The sequence below is a fragment of the Strongylocentrotus purpuratus genome, unplaced genomic scaffold, assembly GCF_000002235.5.
Source record: "Strongylocentrotus purpuratus isolate Spur 01 unplaced genomic scaffold, Spur_5.0 spur5_scaffold_18, whole genome shotgun sequence".
In the NCBI taxonomy this organism is placed as follows: domain Eukaryota; kingdom Metazoa; phylum Echinodermata; class Echinoidea; order Camarodonta; family Strongylocentrotidae; genus Strongylocentrotus; species Strongylocentrotus purpuratus.
Window position 1 is genome coordinate 18,002,217 of NW_022145603.1, and position 12,188 is coordinate 18,014,404.

Genomic DNA, 12,188 nt, shown 5'->3' on the forward strand with positions numbered 1-12,188 from the left:
CGTCGTTCATACATCTGTATAATTAAAGTGGCGCAATGAGGTAATAGAACTAAATTAAAATATTTCTTGAACGATACTATCGATAAAATACATATTCTTGACGCTCTTATCCAATCAGAATTCCACTTGGGGTATTATTTCGTCTCCGCATGATTAAAAAAAGGCGGAGCCTAATCCCATTAGCGTGATGATTTCCGCGCGTGCAGCTTTCCGTCTACGATATATATTTAAACGTCTTTGGTTTATCCGTACACGCTCGATAAAAGATTATATATGCGCGCGTTTTTGTGTGCGCGCGTTTTTGTGTGCGTGTTTTTATGATATGCACATCCAGTTTCACTTCATTAGCGAGATTGATGCCCCAGTGATAAACAGGTCTTTTTGGCAGGAATTTCAATCCAAGTCTTGTCTCCACACATTCAACTCGATTCATTATATTTTCATTGGTAAGTCCTGATCTAAATGAATACTAAGCTCAGTTGGATACATTATAAATGTTCTTTGTTTCTTTGTTAAACATTTAGCTCAACATATACAGTATAGTGTATATTTTGAACAATAAACCCAATTACATGTCAGACAATCAACTTAAGCAATTTCAATGCCATAATATTGCTCAGGGAAATCTGGTTAGGATTGGTAGGCATTTTTTGAACACTTCGAAAGAGAATGCACGAGTCAGTTTTCATTTTCTTGGGCTCATTTAGAATATATATTTGCGAATGTGTTTTTTTTTGTGAACGAGTGTGCATGTGCCAGTGCTTATGTGTTTTTTGTGCGTGTGTATATGTATGAAAGCGTACATATTTCTACTAATATATATATATATATATGTATATATCATTATTAAAAACCGTTGAAATAAATATCCTATTGAGTTGAGTTGACTATTACTATAGTACGAATCATTAAATAATCTTGAATGCACTATCTGACGAAAGAAAATGAAACCGGTAATAGTGAATTGAACTCTTTGGGTTAATATTTATGTCAACTGTTTTAATTTTTATTTCTATATTGCCGTGACGGAGAATTTTCCAAATGATATATATATATATATATATATATATATGTGTGTATGTGTGTAAGTGTACATGAGTATACATATATATTTATATATATATATATAATTGTATGTATGTGTTTTTGAGGAAAACCCCACCCTTTGGTGTGTTTTTTTGTTTTTAATAAAAACAAATAATAATAAAAACAATTTGAAAAAAAATGGATGACCCAAAAAGCAAATTTTACCAACCACCCCCCCCCCCCCAACGAAACGAAATATCGATCGGCCAAATTTTCAAATTTTGTGACACAAAGACAAAAAACAAAATGTGCTCTTACCCTGTTTTGTTCTTCAAGTAGAAAGACCACTTGATTGGCGCGCTCTGAACACCACGCCCTAAATGTGATGAGCCATAATTTTGTCAGGATATTTATGTGTTTTACACAATAAAAGTATATCACCTACCTAACAATTAAACTGATAACACATCTTTATGTTAATTTCCACTGTTTTCTCGTTATTTTTTCCCATTTTGGCCGAACTACGTTTTTTTGATTTTCTGCATTCATATGATATCCAGAATGAAATCATATGGTATAACACCAATAACAATGTCAAAGGTAAACTGTTTTAATTTAATTCGTTCCATGAGAAAAGTATGGATAGTATAAACAAACAATATTAATAAGTATGTATAGGCTTGCGGGTGCGCCATGTGAGAGAGAGGGAGGATTGAGGAGTCCTGAAAAGGACTCTCGGTAATCTTTCTTGAGGGTTTGTTAGTCCTGAAAAGGACTATTGGTATAGTCTTGAAAATCCTCAATCCTCCCTCTCTCTCTCACATGGTGCACCCGCAAGCCTACTGTATATCTGCATCACCAAGCAGACCGACACTTACAAGCAGCATCTAAGTATGGATAGATTATTCACAAATTGATCAAATAATAATGACGAATTTTTTACTGGTCGAATTCCAATTTTCCAGGATTAAGAAAGCTTTTCCGCATTTTTTGGTTTGATTTAATACTGTTGGCTTAGTCAGTAGATCATCCGCCTCACAACCGGGAGGTCGTGAGTTCGAACCCCGGCCGCGTCATACCAAAAGACGTTAAAGGTGGGAGTTGCTGCTACCTTGTTTGGCGTTCAACAATAAGGGATAGAGCAACGTCGATCTGGCGCTGCTCAGTGGCTGCCGGGCTCACGATCAATTGGGCAAAAAGAATTTCCGTTTCGGTTTAATAAAATTTGAAGTGGACTTTAAAATATTATTATTATTATTATTATTATTATTATTTATTATTATTATGTAAATAAATCCAAAATCAAGACTTACAATGCGCCACAATCTCTTAAATACAATCAGGTGATTACACCAATATTTTAAACACTAAATCAAAACAATTTTAATCCTTGTTGGTTGAATTAAAATCTTCTGAACTAAATGTATAGTGTACTTGGGCAGCACGAACTGGAATTGTGAAAATCCCATCTGAAATTACGTGCAAATTCTGCCACAGAGATGAAAATACTTTCCTTTTGTATTGTCCTGAAGTATTTACTCTGGCGTAGAAAAAAAAGTTTGATCTTTACTTTTTATGATTTGTGCATCGATTTCAATAAACAATAATAAGGAATGGATTTGACACGAAAATATGATTCTTACTAACGTCATCATACTGTTTGCCCAATATATAATTTATAAGGTGTTTGTTTTAAGTAATTACAATTTAAAACAACTTAATTCAGTTGTTATTTTTCTAGAATTTAAGAGACCTCATAGATAATTTGGAATTCTTCGTAAAAAGAAAACAAATAATTAATTAAAGTGAGTTTCAGTTGGAGTTTCGGCGTATTGTTTACACGCGTGTGTGTGTGTACAGGTGCATTTATTTTATTTATATATACATATATATATATATATAAACATATATAACTATAGAATTACAACAGTTGGAATAAATATCTTATTGATAACGATATCAGTTTTTGTCTCTTTAAAAACAAAAACAAATATATAAGTAGTATTTAACTGATCCATATTCATAATGCTCTTAAAGTATTTATTATTATTCCAAACTTCATTTTACTTCTACTTAACATGAAATACGCGTTTGTCTTAATTTCATAATTATTACACATTCTACATTATGTGTGTTTTATTTTGTTTATTGTTTTAAAGTTTGATTATTTAATATTTAACATAAATACATAATATGTTCTTAACTTATTTATAATCTTGTTAAACTTCTTTTTGTTTTTACTTGATATATATATATATATGCAAACAGATTATCATGATCATAACTTATTTCAATTGTTTATCTTTTTGGCCTACCAATATAGTTCTAATTAAGTAATTAACTATGAAGGGTCCTATGGTTAAAGCTAGGCTTGTAAGTTACAAGTTCCAATTGTGATTTTGAAAAGGAAACCTTATCTAGTAACCACCTTAATATAAAGACCACATTTTGTCTCCCTCAAGCAATGTTACTCATTGAAACGTGTATTTAAGGAAGCTGCCCAAAAGACCATCATCTCATGAAAAGCTTTCGTTTTAATCGTCTCCCTTGAGTGGTCTTGGGCTCGCCTGACGTAATTAATTCATAGTGTGAGGGCAATGAATATAATGACATTAGATGAAGTTAACGATAAATTCAACCCTGATAACGATTTTTGTTTTAATAGAAGAATAGAAACAGAAAAACGGATCAGTGAAGAGATGAGTAAAAGTAATAATAACGAAACCTATGACTTTTTAAAGTTGGATTCGATCAAACACAAATTAGAAACTCTGTAACGTTTCTTCCGAGGTCTCTTCTAACTGGATTTGCACTAAGAATTCATAAAATTTGATATTTTCTAAAAAGAAAATAAGCAATTATAGTCAAAGCAGCAAATATTATTTTAATTGCACATATGTATGTTTTTTACGCAAACCCATGGAAAGAAAAGAAACAGGCTTGTCATTTTTTTTTAATTCATACAAACTTCCATACAGAAATCACGACTTTTTGTTTACGTGTAGTCAGATTTTGCTCAAACTTTCACTGATGTGCTTTTCTCACTTTTACGCTTAGATTAAAAGGAGCTTAAATCAAATTTGCGGCATCTTACACTTGAAACAGCAACAATTTCCGTTTGCAAACACTAGTGTAGCTGTAGAAAAAAGTTGGGTGATATACATGTAATATGCAACTCACACTTTCAGTGGTGAATCCAGGATTCTCTGGTCAAGAGGGACAGATGTGTTAGAATAGGATCGAACCCGGAACCTTTTGTATGAAAGTTACGAGCATTCACAAGTAAACCACAGCACTCCTTAAAGCCTTTGCTTTCTATTGCTATTTGGTGTAATTATCATATGGTCTAACGTCATTTGACCAACATTAGACCAAATGATGAAAAGGACACACACACACATATTTATAAATATAATGCGAAAGGGAACAAGATCCCAATTGTATGGAGATGGGCCAGTGGATTCGGCAACACCAGATTCAATCCTTAAACTTGATGTAATTGTATATCGTCGGCCTTATGCCAAAAGGGCCTTAACTGCTTTTGGCCATTCCGAAATAATCGCGTTTAAAGTGTTGGCCTCTCTAATAATCAAAAGTTTGCGGTCGTTTTTGTGTGTTTGAAGCCAATTTCGATAAATGAGTTAAGTTATTATGTTTTACATGAAATGTGTTAAATGTGTTATAAAATATTCAGAATTGTACATGCTTTGTGCAAAAAACATGTTAGGGCCTTTTTGGCATAAGGCTTTAATGTAGCGTATTTATGCCAGAAGGGCCGTAACCTACTCGGCATCGTGCCAAAAAGGGGCGTAACCTACGCGGCGTTATGCCAAAAATACGCGCGCATAGTTAGCGCCCTTCTGGCATAAAGAAATTTTCTTGTTTCGCAACACCTTTGATTTGCCAGAAAGCCCCTCCTACGGCTGCTGGATCACGAAAACTGATAAAATTGATTAATTAAAATGTAAGAAAAAGTATTTTTGATATCTGAATATTTTTATTAATATAATGCAGCTTTTGGTAACGTTATTTTTTAGAGATTGTACATTTAGGACACTTTTTTCGTTGTTTATTTTCATCACAGTCCCATACGTTGACATCTGCGTATTTCAACGAGTCGGTCGCATTTCATGCATCCACGCCTAATTTAAATTTCACTCAGATTTCATGATCTAAATTCATGACATATACCTTCAGTGATTTTTTTAAGTACATTGTGTCTATTGTAGACTAATCATGTTTTTAATTGTGTTTCTACTGATATTTATCGAATTAAATGGAAATTACGAAATAATCTGTCATTGATAAAAGATTTGCCGTGTAGGTTAAGGCCCTTTTGGCCTAAGGAAAAAGATGAGATACGCGTTAAGGCCCTTTTGAAATTCATAATTATCTTCATAAATAAATCGAATATCAACAAGTGAAGCACATCATTTTAAAGAGAATGTTGAAATCTACAAGGTGATGTTAATAACTCAATAACCCCCAATATCGGGTTAAGGCCCTTTTAGCATAAGGCCGACGATATGTATCGATGTATATAGCCAATAATTCAATTTGGATGATCTTAACTATATATATTGTTTGGATACAACTGTATTAAATCAAAAGTATTATTTTGTTAACAATGTACTGGTTTTACTCTTCTTTTATTTCGCCCTCTTCCTTTCCAAGCTGTGTGGTTTTAGAGAATTTTGCCTTCTTTCTTTATACAATTATGAATATAAACATCATGGTATGATCATTTTCTATTTGTGAAGGATAAACATATTCATTGAATTTATCTAAAATTTAATTGTGAATACTATTGCAAATATATTCGAAAAATCAATTTCATGTGTGATTTCGATACCCAATTGTATCCCTGCTCTATATAAATGGACATATCATTAGAATAAGCTATCCTGTGTAGGTCTAAATTACATGCACTTTTCATTATCGCTTATTAATTATCATCGAATATATTTCATTTATTTTTGTGTTATCATTTAGAATACGTTCAGGCAGACGAGTTAGTCATGAAGTTATTCTTGGTTACTGTTTTGATCTCAATGGTCGCAGGTAAGGCCTATTTACTTCTAATGACCTCTTCCCTTGATCTTTGCCCTTATTAACTCAATCCCCTTATTAAATCAATCACCTCCCTTTTCAACTAAAGTAACTACCCGTTCACTTAATCCATTTCTTATTCACCCCCCCTTTATCACCTAATCACTGCCCTTATTAACCTAACCCGCTCAGTATTGACATTTAATTTTTCGTCCCTTATTCACTTGATCCTTTCCTTCAATAACTGCCTTTATGAACGTTATCCATTTCCTTATTTAGTTAATCACTTTGTCATTATTTAATTAATACCTTTGCAAATTCATTTAATCCCTTCCTTACTTCGCTTAATCTCTTTTCCCAATCACTGCACTTATTAACTTAATCCATTTCTGATCCCTTTGCTAATTCCCTTATTTGATTCCATAATTCACTTTTGAATTCTCCCCTTATTACTTATGCCCATCCCTTGTTTAGTTAATCCGTTCCGTCATTCCCTTCGTCTCTTCCCCCATTTACTATAATCCATTCCCCTACTCAGCTAATCCGTTAGCTTCAGAAACAAATATTTTTATACTTAACTCACATTTCGGTTACAATTTTATATATACTGGCTGTAAGCGGATAAATGTTAGCGGAAATTATAAAAACAATATAATTCTCCATTACTGGAACTTTTAAAACTGATTTGAAGTATTAATTCATGTCACATTTAACTTCTAAAACGAAAGTAAAGATAAATAAAAAACAGGTGAAAGCTTTGATTGATATGCTTACATTATAATTTAATATTATATGTATTTATGTCATTGTGAGCATTGTAGATATGTGAAATAAAGTTCACCGAAAGGGTTAAAAAGGGAAGAAAAAAAATCAAATGACTTGGTACTTATTTTTGACCGCCTCAGAGATACCCATCTACGCATCCCTTAGCCGTGCATCATCATTTGACCATTTTGATTCCCTATTTTCTAGAACCCGTTTTGAAATGTATGATAATGTTTATTATCTTTAATAACACAGGTACCTGGGCCATTGAGTGCTACAACTGTGGAGTTTCGGGTTGTACTGATCCTTTCGATTCGTCTGCATCAGGTGTATCGAACACTTGTCCTGGTACTAGTTTGATTACATACGCGTATTGTGTGGTAAGACATCTACTTTTGATACGGTGTAACTAAGAAAATTATCTACAAGAATGACTTACATCATTTGTTTGGTAAGACAATTGTATTTAAGTAAAGGTGAAACATAACTTGCGAGCGTTCTCATTTTTGCGATGGTACTGCGGAGGAATATCATAGAAGAAGATGGCACCTAAAAAGGAATGATCTTCAAATGAATATTCGAAATATGACTTTGATGTTTTGATTGAACTTTCATGGCACCAATTTTTGTTATTATCATAATTATCATTATCAATATCAATTTCATCATCAAATTTATTGTTATCGTTAATATTTGTAATATTATCATTGTTATTATTATTATTATTTGTTTATACATTATTATAATAATGATAATTATTGTAATATTATCATTATCATCATTATTATTATTATTATTATAATTATTATTATTTTAATGATAATTATAAAATATGACTTGTAAGGTGCGAGATTCTTTTAAAATTAAATGCACAAGCTTTACTAGTGAGAAAGGTGACGCAACATATTTACATAAAAGTACCATTTGTTATTTTTGAGAAACGATGCAATAATCTAGCCAAATTCAGCATTTTCATTGTATTATAATATTTCATTCTATTATTATATTATAATCATTATTTTTCTTTCAACAAGATATAATTAATGTTACAAGTAATGTTATTATCGTAAGTGTTTTGATTATTATCAATGTCATTATTTTATTTGTTAATATTACTATTATAAGTATTATTATCATTGCTATCATTATCAGTATCATTAATATTGTTAAGAGTAGTAGTAGTAGTGGTAGTAATAATGGTAGTAGTATCATTAGCATCATTTTTCCGTATCATTACTAATACCATGACTACTATTACCACTAGTCTACTACTACTACCACCATCACTACTATTTTTTGTTGTTGTTATTATTTTTATCATTTAGAAAACAGTCAGTGGATCAACAGTGACACGTTTATGTGCTCCTGCCTGTACTGAGGGCTGCGCAGGCGGTACCTGTATCTACTGCTGCAACTCCAACCTCTGTAATGGAGGTACCACCGTGACAACCAGCTTCGTTGCTATGGGCGTGGCCATGCTGGCTGCCTTCATCCTCGCCAGACAGTAGGCTGCAGAATATGCATCACGTGACCGGTGTTATAGGAGAAATGTACACACCAATATGTATGCACTGTTTACTCAGAATTGTGGTTAAAAGATACTAATCCTAGGTCTTTCTTGCAAAAGTGTGTTTAAGACGATCGTAATAACTTTTGAGAAAACATCCAAAGGCAATGTCATTGCCTTTCTCCATCAACAATTGAAATCTGCGAACATTGCAACGATGTACTGGAACTAAATAATCGGAATATGATTCCTTTTGCATACACAGTAGGGTTTTGAATTTGCTATTCGAAAATTTTCTTTAAAGTCTTTGCGATCGTGAACCTTTTAAAGTTGTGTGTTTTGTTAATTTTATAATGCATAATCTACATCTCTTCTTCAGTTTCTATTCCATTTAAAAAATGAAAGAGAAAATGTACAACAGTAGATCAGTTATACACTTATGCAGAATAAGTGCTTGTAAATAATGTCATACTCTTTCTCTAATAGATTGATTTTTAAACATCTGCATACTGTTTTGTATTTTAACAATAGAAATTTCTTATCGGCTTTCAATGTTTTTCTTTCAATTAAAGGAGAGAAGTCAAACCCCGAAACGTTGGCATAGATTCTTCAGATGATTTCTGGGAAAATATAGTAATTCAAAGATGGAGGATGTAAGACAATGATTTCAAATAATATTGTTCTTGAGTTGATTTCTTGAAGGTCTTTGCAATTGTGCTTTGTTTTAAAAGGGATTATCTTCAGAAACAAGTTCAAGTAAACAAGTTCAAGAATATGCTTGGAAGCAATCAGCTATACAATTTGAAATCTCATTTCCTCTTCGAAATCCTTGCTAAAATTAACAAAATTTGTCAAAATTACATTTTTACCTGAAACTAAATTAAGAAAAGCATAAAAAAGGATTATCATATATGTAGGTTCATGTGATTTTTTCTGATTACATCGAGAAGAAGCCAATGTTTATCCTTTTGTGATTTAGACCCTAAGAATGTTAAGACTAATAATAAAACTTTTCTTTTGTTTTTAAATTGTATTAATTATGGACTCATTTTCCTTCATAAACAATCAAGTTAAAATACGCGGAAGGTTATAGTGCTAAATATAAATCCACAATATTAATGTGTAAGGTTAATTATTTCAAGATGAAGAAACACAAAAGCAATTTGTGCCATATTGTCATCATAATCTTTGTTATTATATGAAAATCTGTCACTATGCCTTTAGGATTACCAAATTATCATACCTTAAGATCTAGAAAAGCATTATGTATATCTAATACCCGGTGCACACCACACGATGTGATTACGATCTGATTCTGGAAGAATTTGTGATGGAATCTTTATATTAACATTCAAACATTAGAAATATTAATGACCGAGGATCTGAATAGTAATATGATTTGACAAAATCTAAATTTCAAGAGATTTCATGCTCCCTTTAAGGAGTGGAAAACCCTGAATCGGCAAGGAATCGTAGTGACGTCAAGGCAGTAGTACGATTGTCTACGATTTAAAGCAGATTCGGCTATTATTCTAACTATAAGAGACTAATGCACTAAGATTGCAGTTGTTAATATTCTTATCGTTATTCAAAACCTAAATCAAGAGGATAGTGGTTGCTTTTTCTATATCATAATACACCCGCCTTTACTACGTAAATCGGATCACAGGAGAATCGTGTAGTGCGCGCTGGGCTTAAAAGTTAATTAGATAACGGTCTTCCAGCTCTCAATAGACGTACCGTTCAGTGTGATAACATAACATGTAGTGCTAAGGAATAATAGGGAAAAGATGAAAATATTATATTACAAATACATCTTTGTCAAAACAGCATTTCCCGCTAAATGACCTTTTCAATGCATGTTTGTTTCTTAACGATTCTTTTAGCTATGTTGGTTTAAAGTTCAATATTAACTATGAATAGATCATTCCTCGTTGTGTTTGAATAGTAAATGTTGAGGGTAGGTTTTTGTTTATATTGACTCAGAGTTTCTCTAGTCAATATATTTTTCACCCTTTTTATAATTTTCTTTTAATTAAACATATCAATTACTTCTACCTTGTTTTACTTCCGTGGACATGGTTTTGTGTCATTTTACCAATTAATGGTTGTTACGAACAGGGAAGTCGGTTTAACCAATTTGTTGACTCTCGATTCTCGGTGGAATTGCGGATTAAAAATGCAAAACGACATATCTGATTACCATTAAATGGTAATCCAACCCTTGTAATAATTGTATTTGTATGAAAGCAGAAAAGATAACACAAACAGAATGGCGAAATGGAAAAAAACCCGAGTCATTCATTTGGGGAAAAATGACATTTTAGTCATTTTGAGTGTTGGAACAAATAAAAAAGTTGCCCGGCATTACATTAAAGTGACACTGCTGATTCTGCCAATCCGTAATTCTCGTAGGCTTACAAAAGTGAAAAAATAAAAACATCCTTTTTTCTGTCCGAATTCCCTAACGTGTTCATGTTTGGTTTTCTGATTTTTATGACTTTTTAACGACGTTTGCCATTAGGGTTGGATTTTCTTTCAACCCAAAACAGTTAAAACAAAAGTGTTCCCATTGTACAACAAAAAAATGGGCAAGTTGTCCGGGACTAATGCCACGGTCACAAATGTTCGTACGAACGATTCGTTCGTACGAATCTCCCTGTTCCTACGATTTTCAGAGTTCGTAGAGATTCGCAGATGGGGCATAGTTTCTTACGTCCTTCTTACGGAGTTCGTACGAACGCCGTTTAATTCGCAAGAACAACTCAAGACCTTCTTGAGAAACGAAGATTTTCGGTTATACAATGGCCCAGAGTTCGTAAGTTTTTACGTAAGAACGCCTTGTGTTCTTCTTACGTCAGACTTACGTTTAATTTTGGTTTTATAAACCATGTAATTCACTCAGCAAATCATGAATGTATCATATCACCCTCGATTTTGTAAGCACCAAAGGATTTACCTCTCACAAATTGGAAGGCTAATTCCTGCGCAACCTAATTTTCATACCCTTTACAAAAGTGAGCAGTGCTCACCCAAGCATGAATTATGTTCAAACTTTTTGGTGTCATATGAAAGCTGAGTTTATGAGCTTTCCATACATATAAAAATTGTCCCCCAGAATTATATATTTTTTTATTCGGCAGCCATTTCAAAAGTGTATAGTTTTTACGGGACGCACTGTATAGTTATCATTATCATCATACATTGATATGTAGAAAAGCATTATATCTATCTAAAGCCCGGCGCGCACTACACGATAAAACTACGATCCGATTTAGGAAGAATTTGTGATAGAATTTTTATATGAACATTTAAACATTTAAAATGTTAATGACCGAGGATCTAAATAGTAATATTATTTGATAATATCTAAATTTTAAGATATGTATGCTTCCTTAATAGAGAGGGAAACCTGAATCGGTAAAGAATCGTAGTGACGTGAGACGAGTAGTACAATTTTCTACGATTTAAAGCCGATTCGGCTATTATTCTAACTATAAGAGACTAATGCACTGAAATCGCGGTTGTTAACATTCTTACGGTTCTTTGAACCTTAATCAGGATGATAGTGGTTGTTCAGATTTCCATATCTAATACAACCGCCCTTTTTACGTATACCGGGTCGCAGGAAAATTGTGTAGTGCGCGCCGTGCTCAATAAGTATATGAGAAAACGCCCTTCCGGCTCTCAACAGACGTTTAGTAAGATAACCTGATGTGTTCACCCCCATCTCTTGTCCACTTTAGGCATGGTTGTATATTTTGTTTTCACTTTGTTTTGTTCTTTTAATCTTTGAATTCCATTTCTTGTTCTTCTTCATCTTTGTCTTCTTCTTTTTCTT

At 32.7% G+C, this 12,188-nt stretch overlaps 1 long non-coding RNA gene across 1 annotated transcript; it reads left to right on the forward strand.

Moving 5' to 3' along the window:
- Positions 1-360: 360 nt before the first annotated feature.
- Positions 361-10,537, forward strand: LOC105445702. The gene is made up of 4 exons (XR_004064733.1): positions 361-446; positions 6,019-6,087; positions 7,096-7,220; positions 8,166-10,537. It is a non-coding gene; the product is annotated as an uncharacterized LOC105445702 (long non-coding RNA).
- The last annotated feature ends 1,651 nt before the right edge of the window (positions 10,538-12,188 follow it).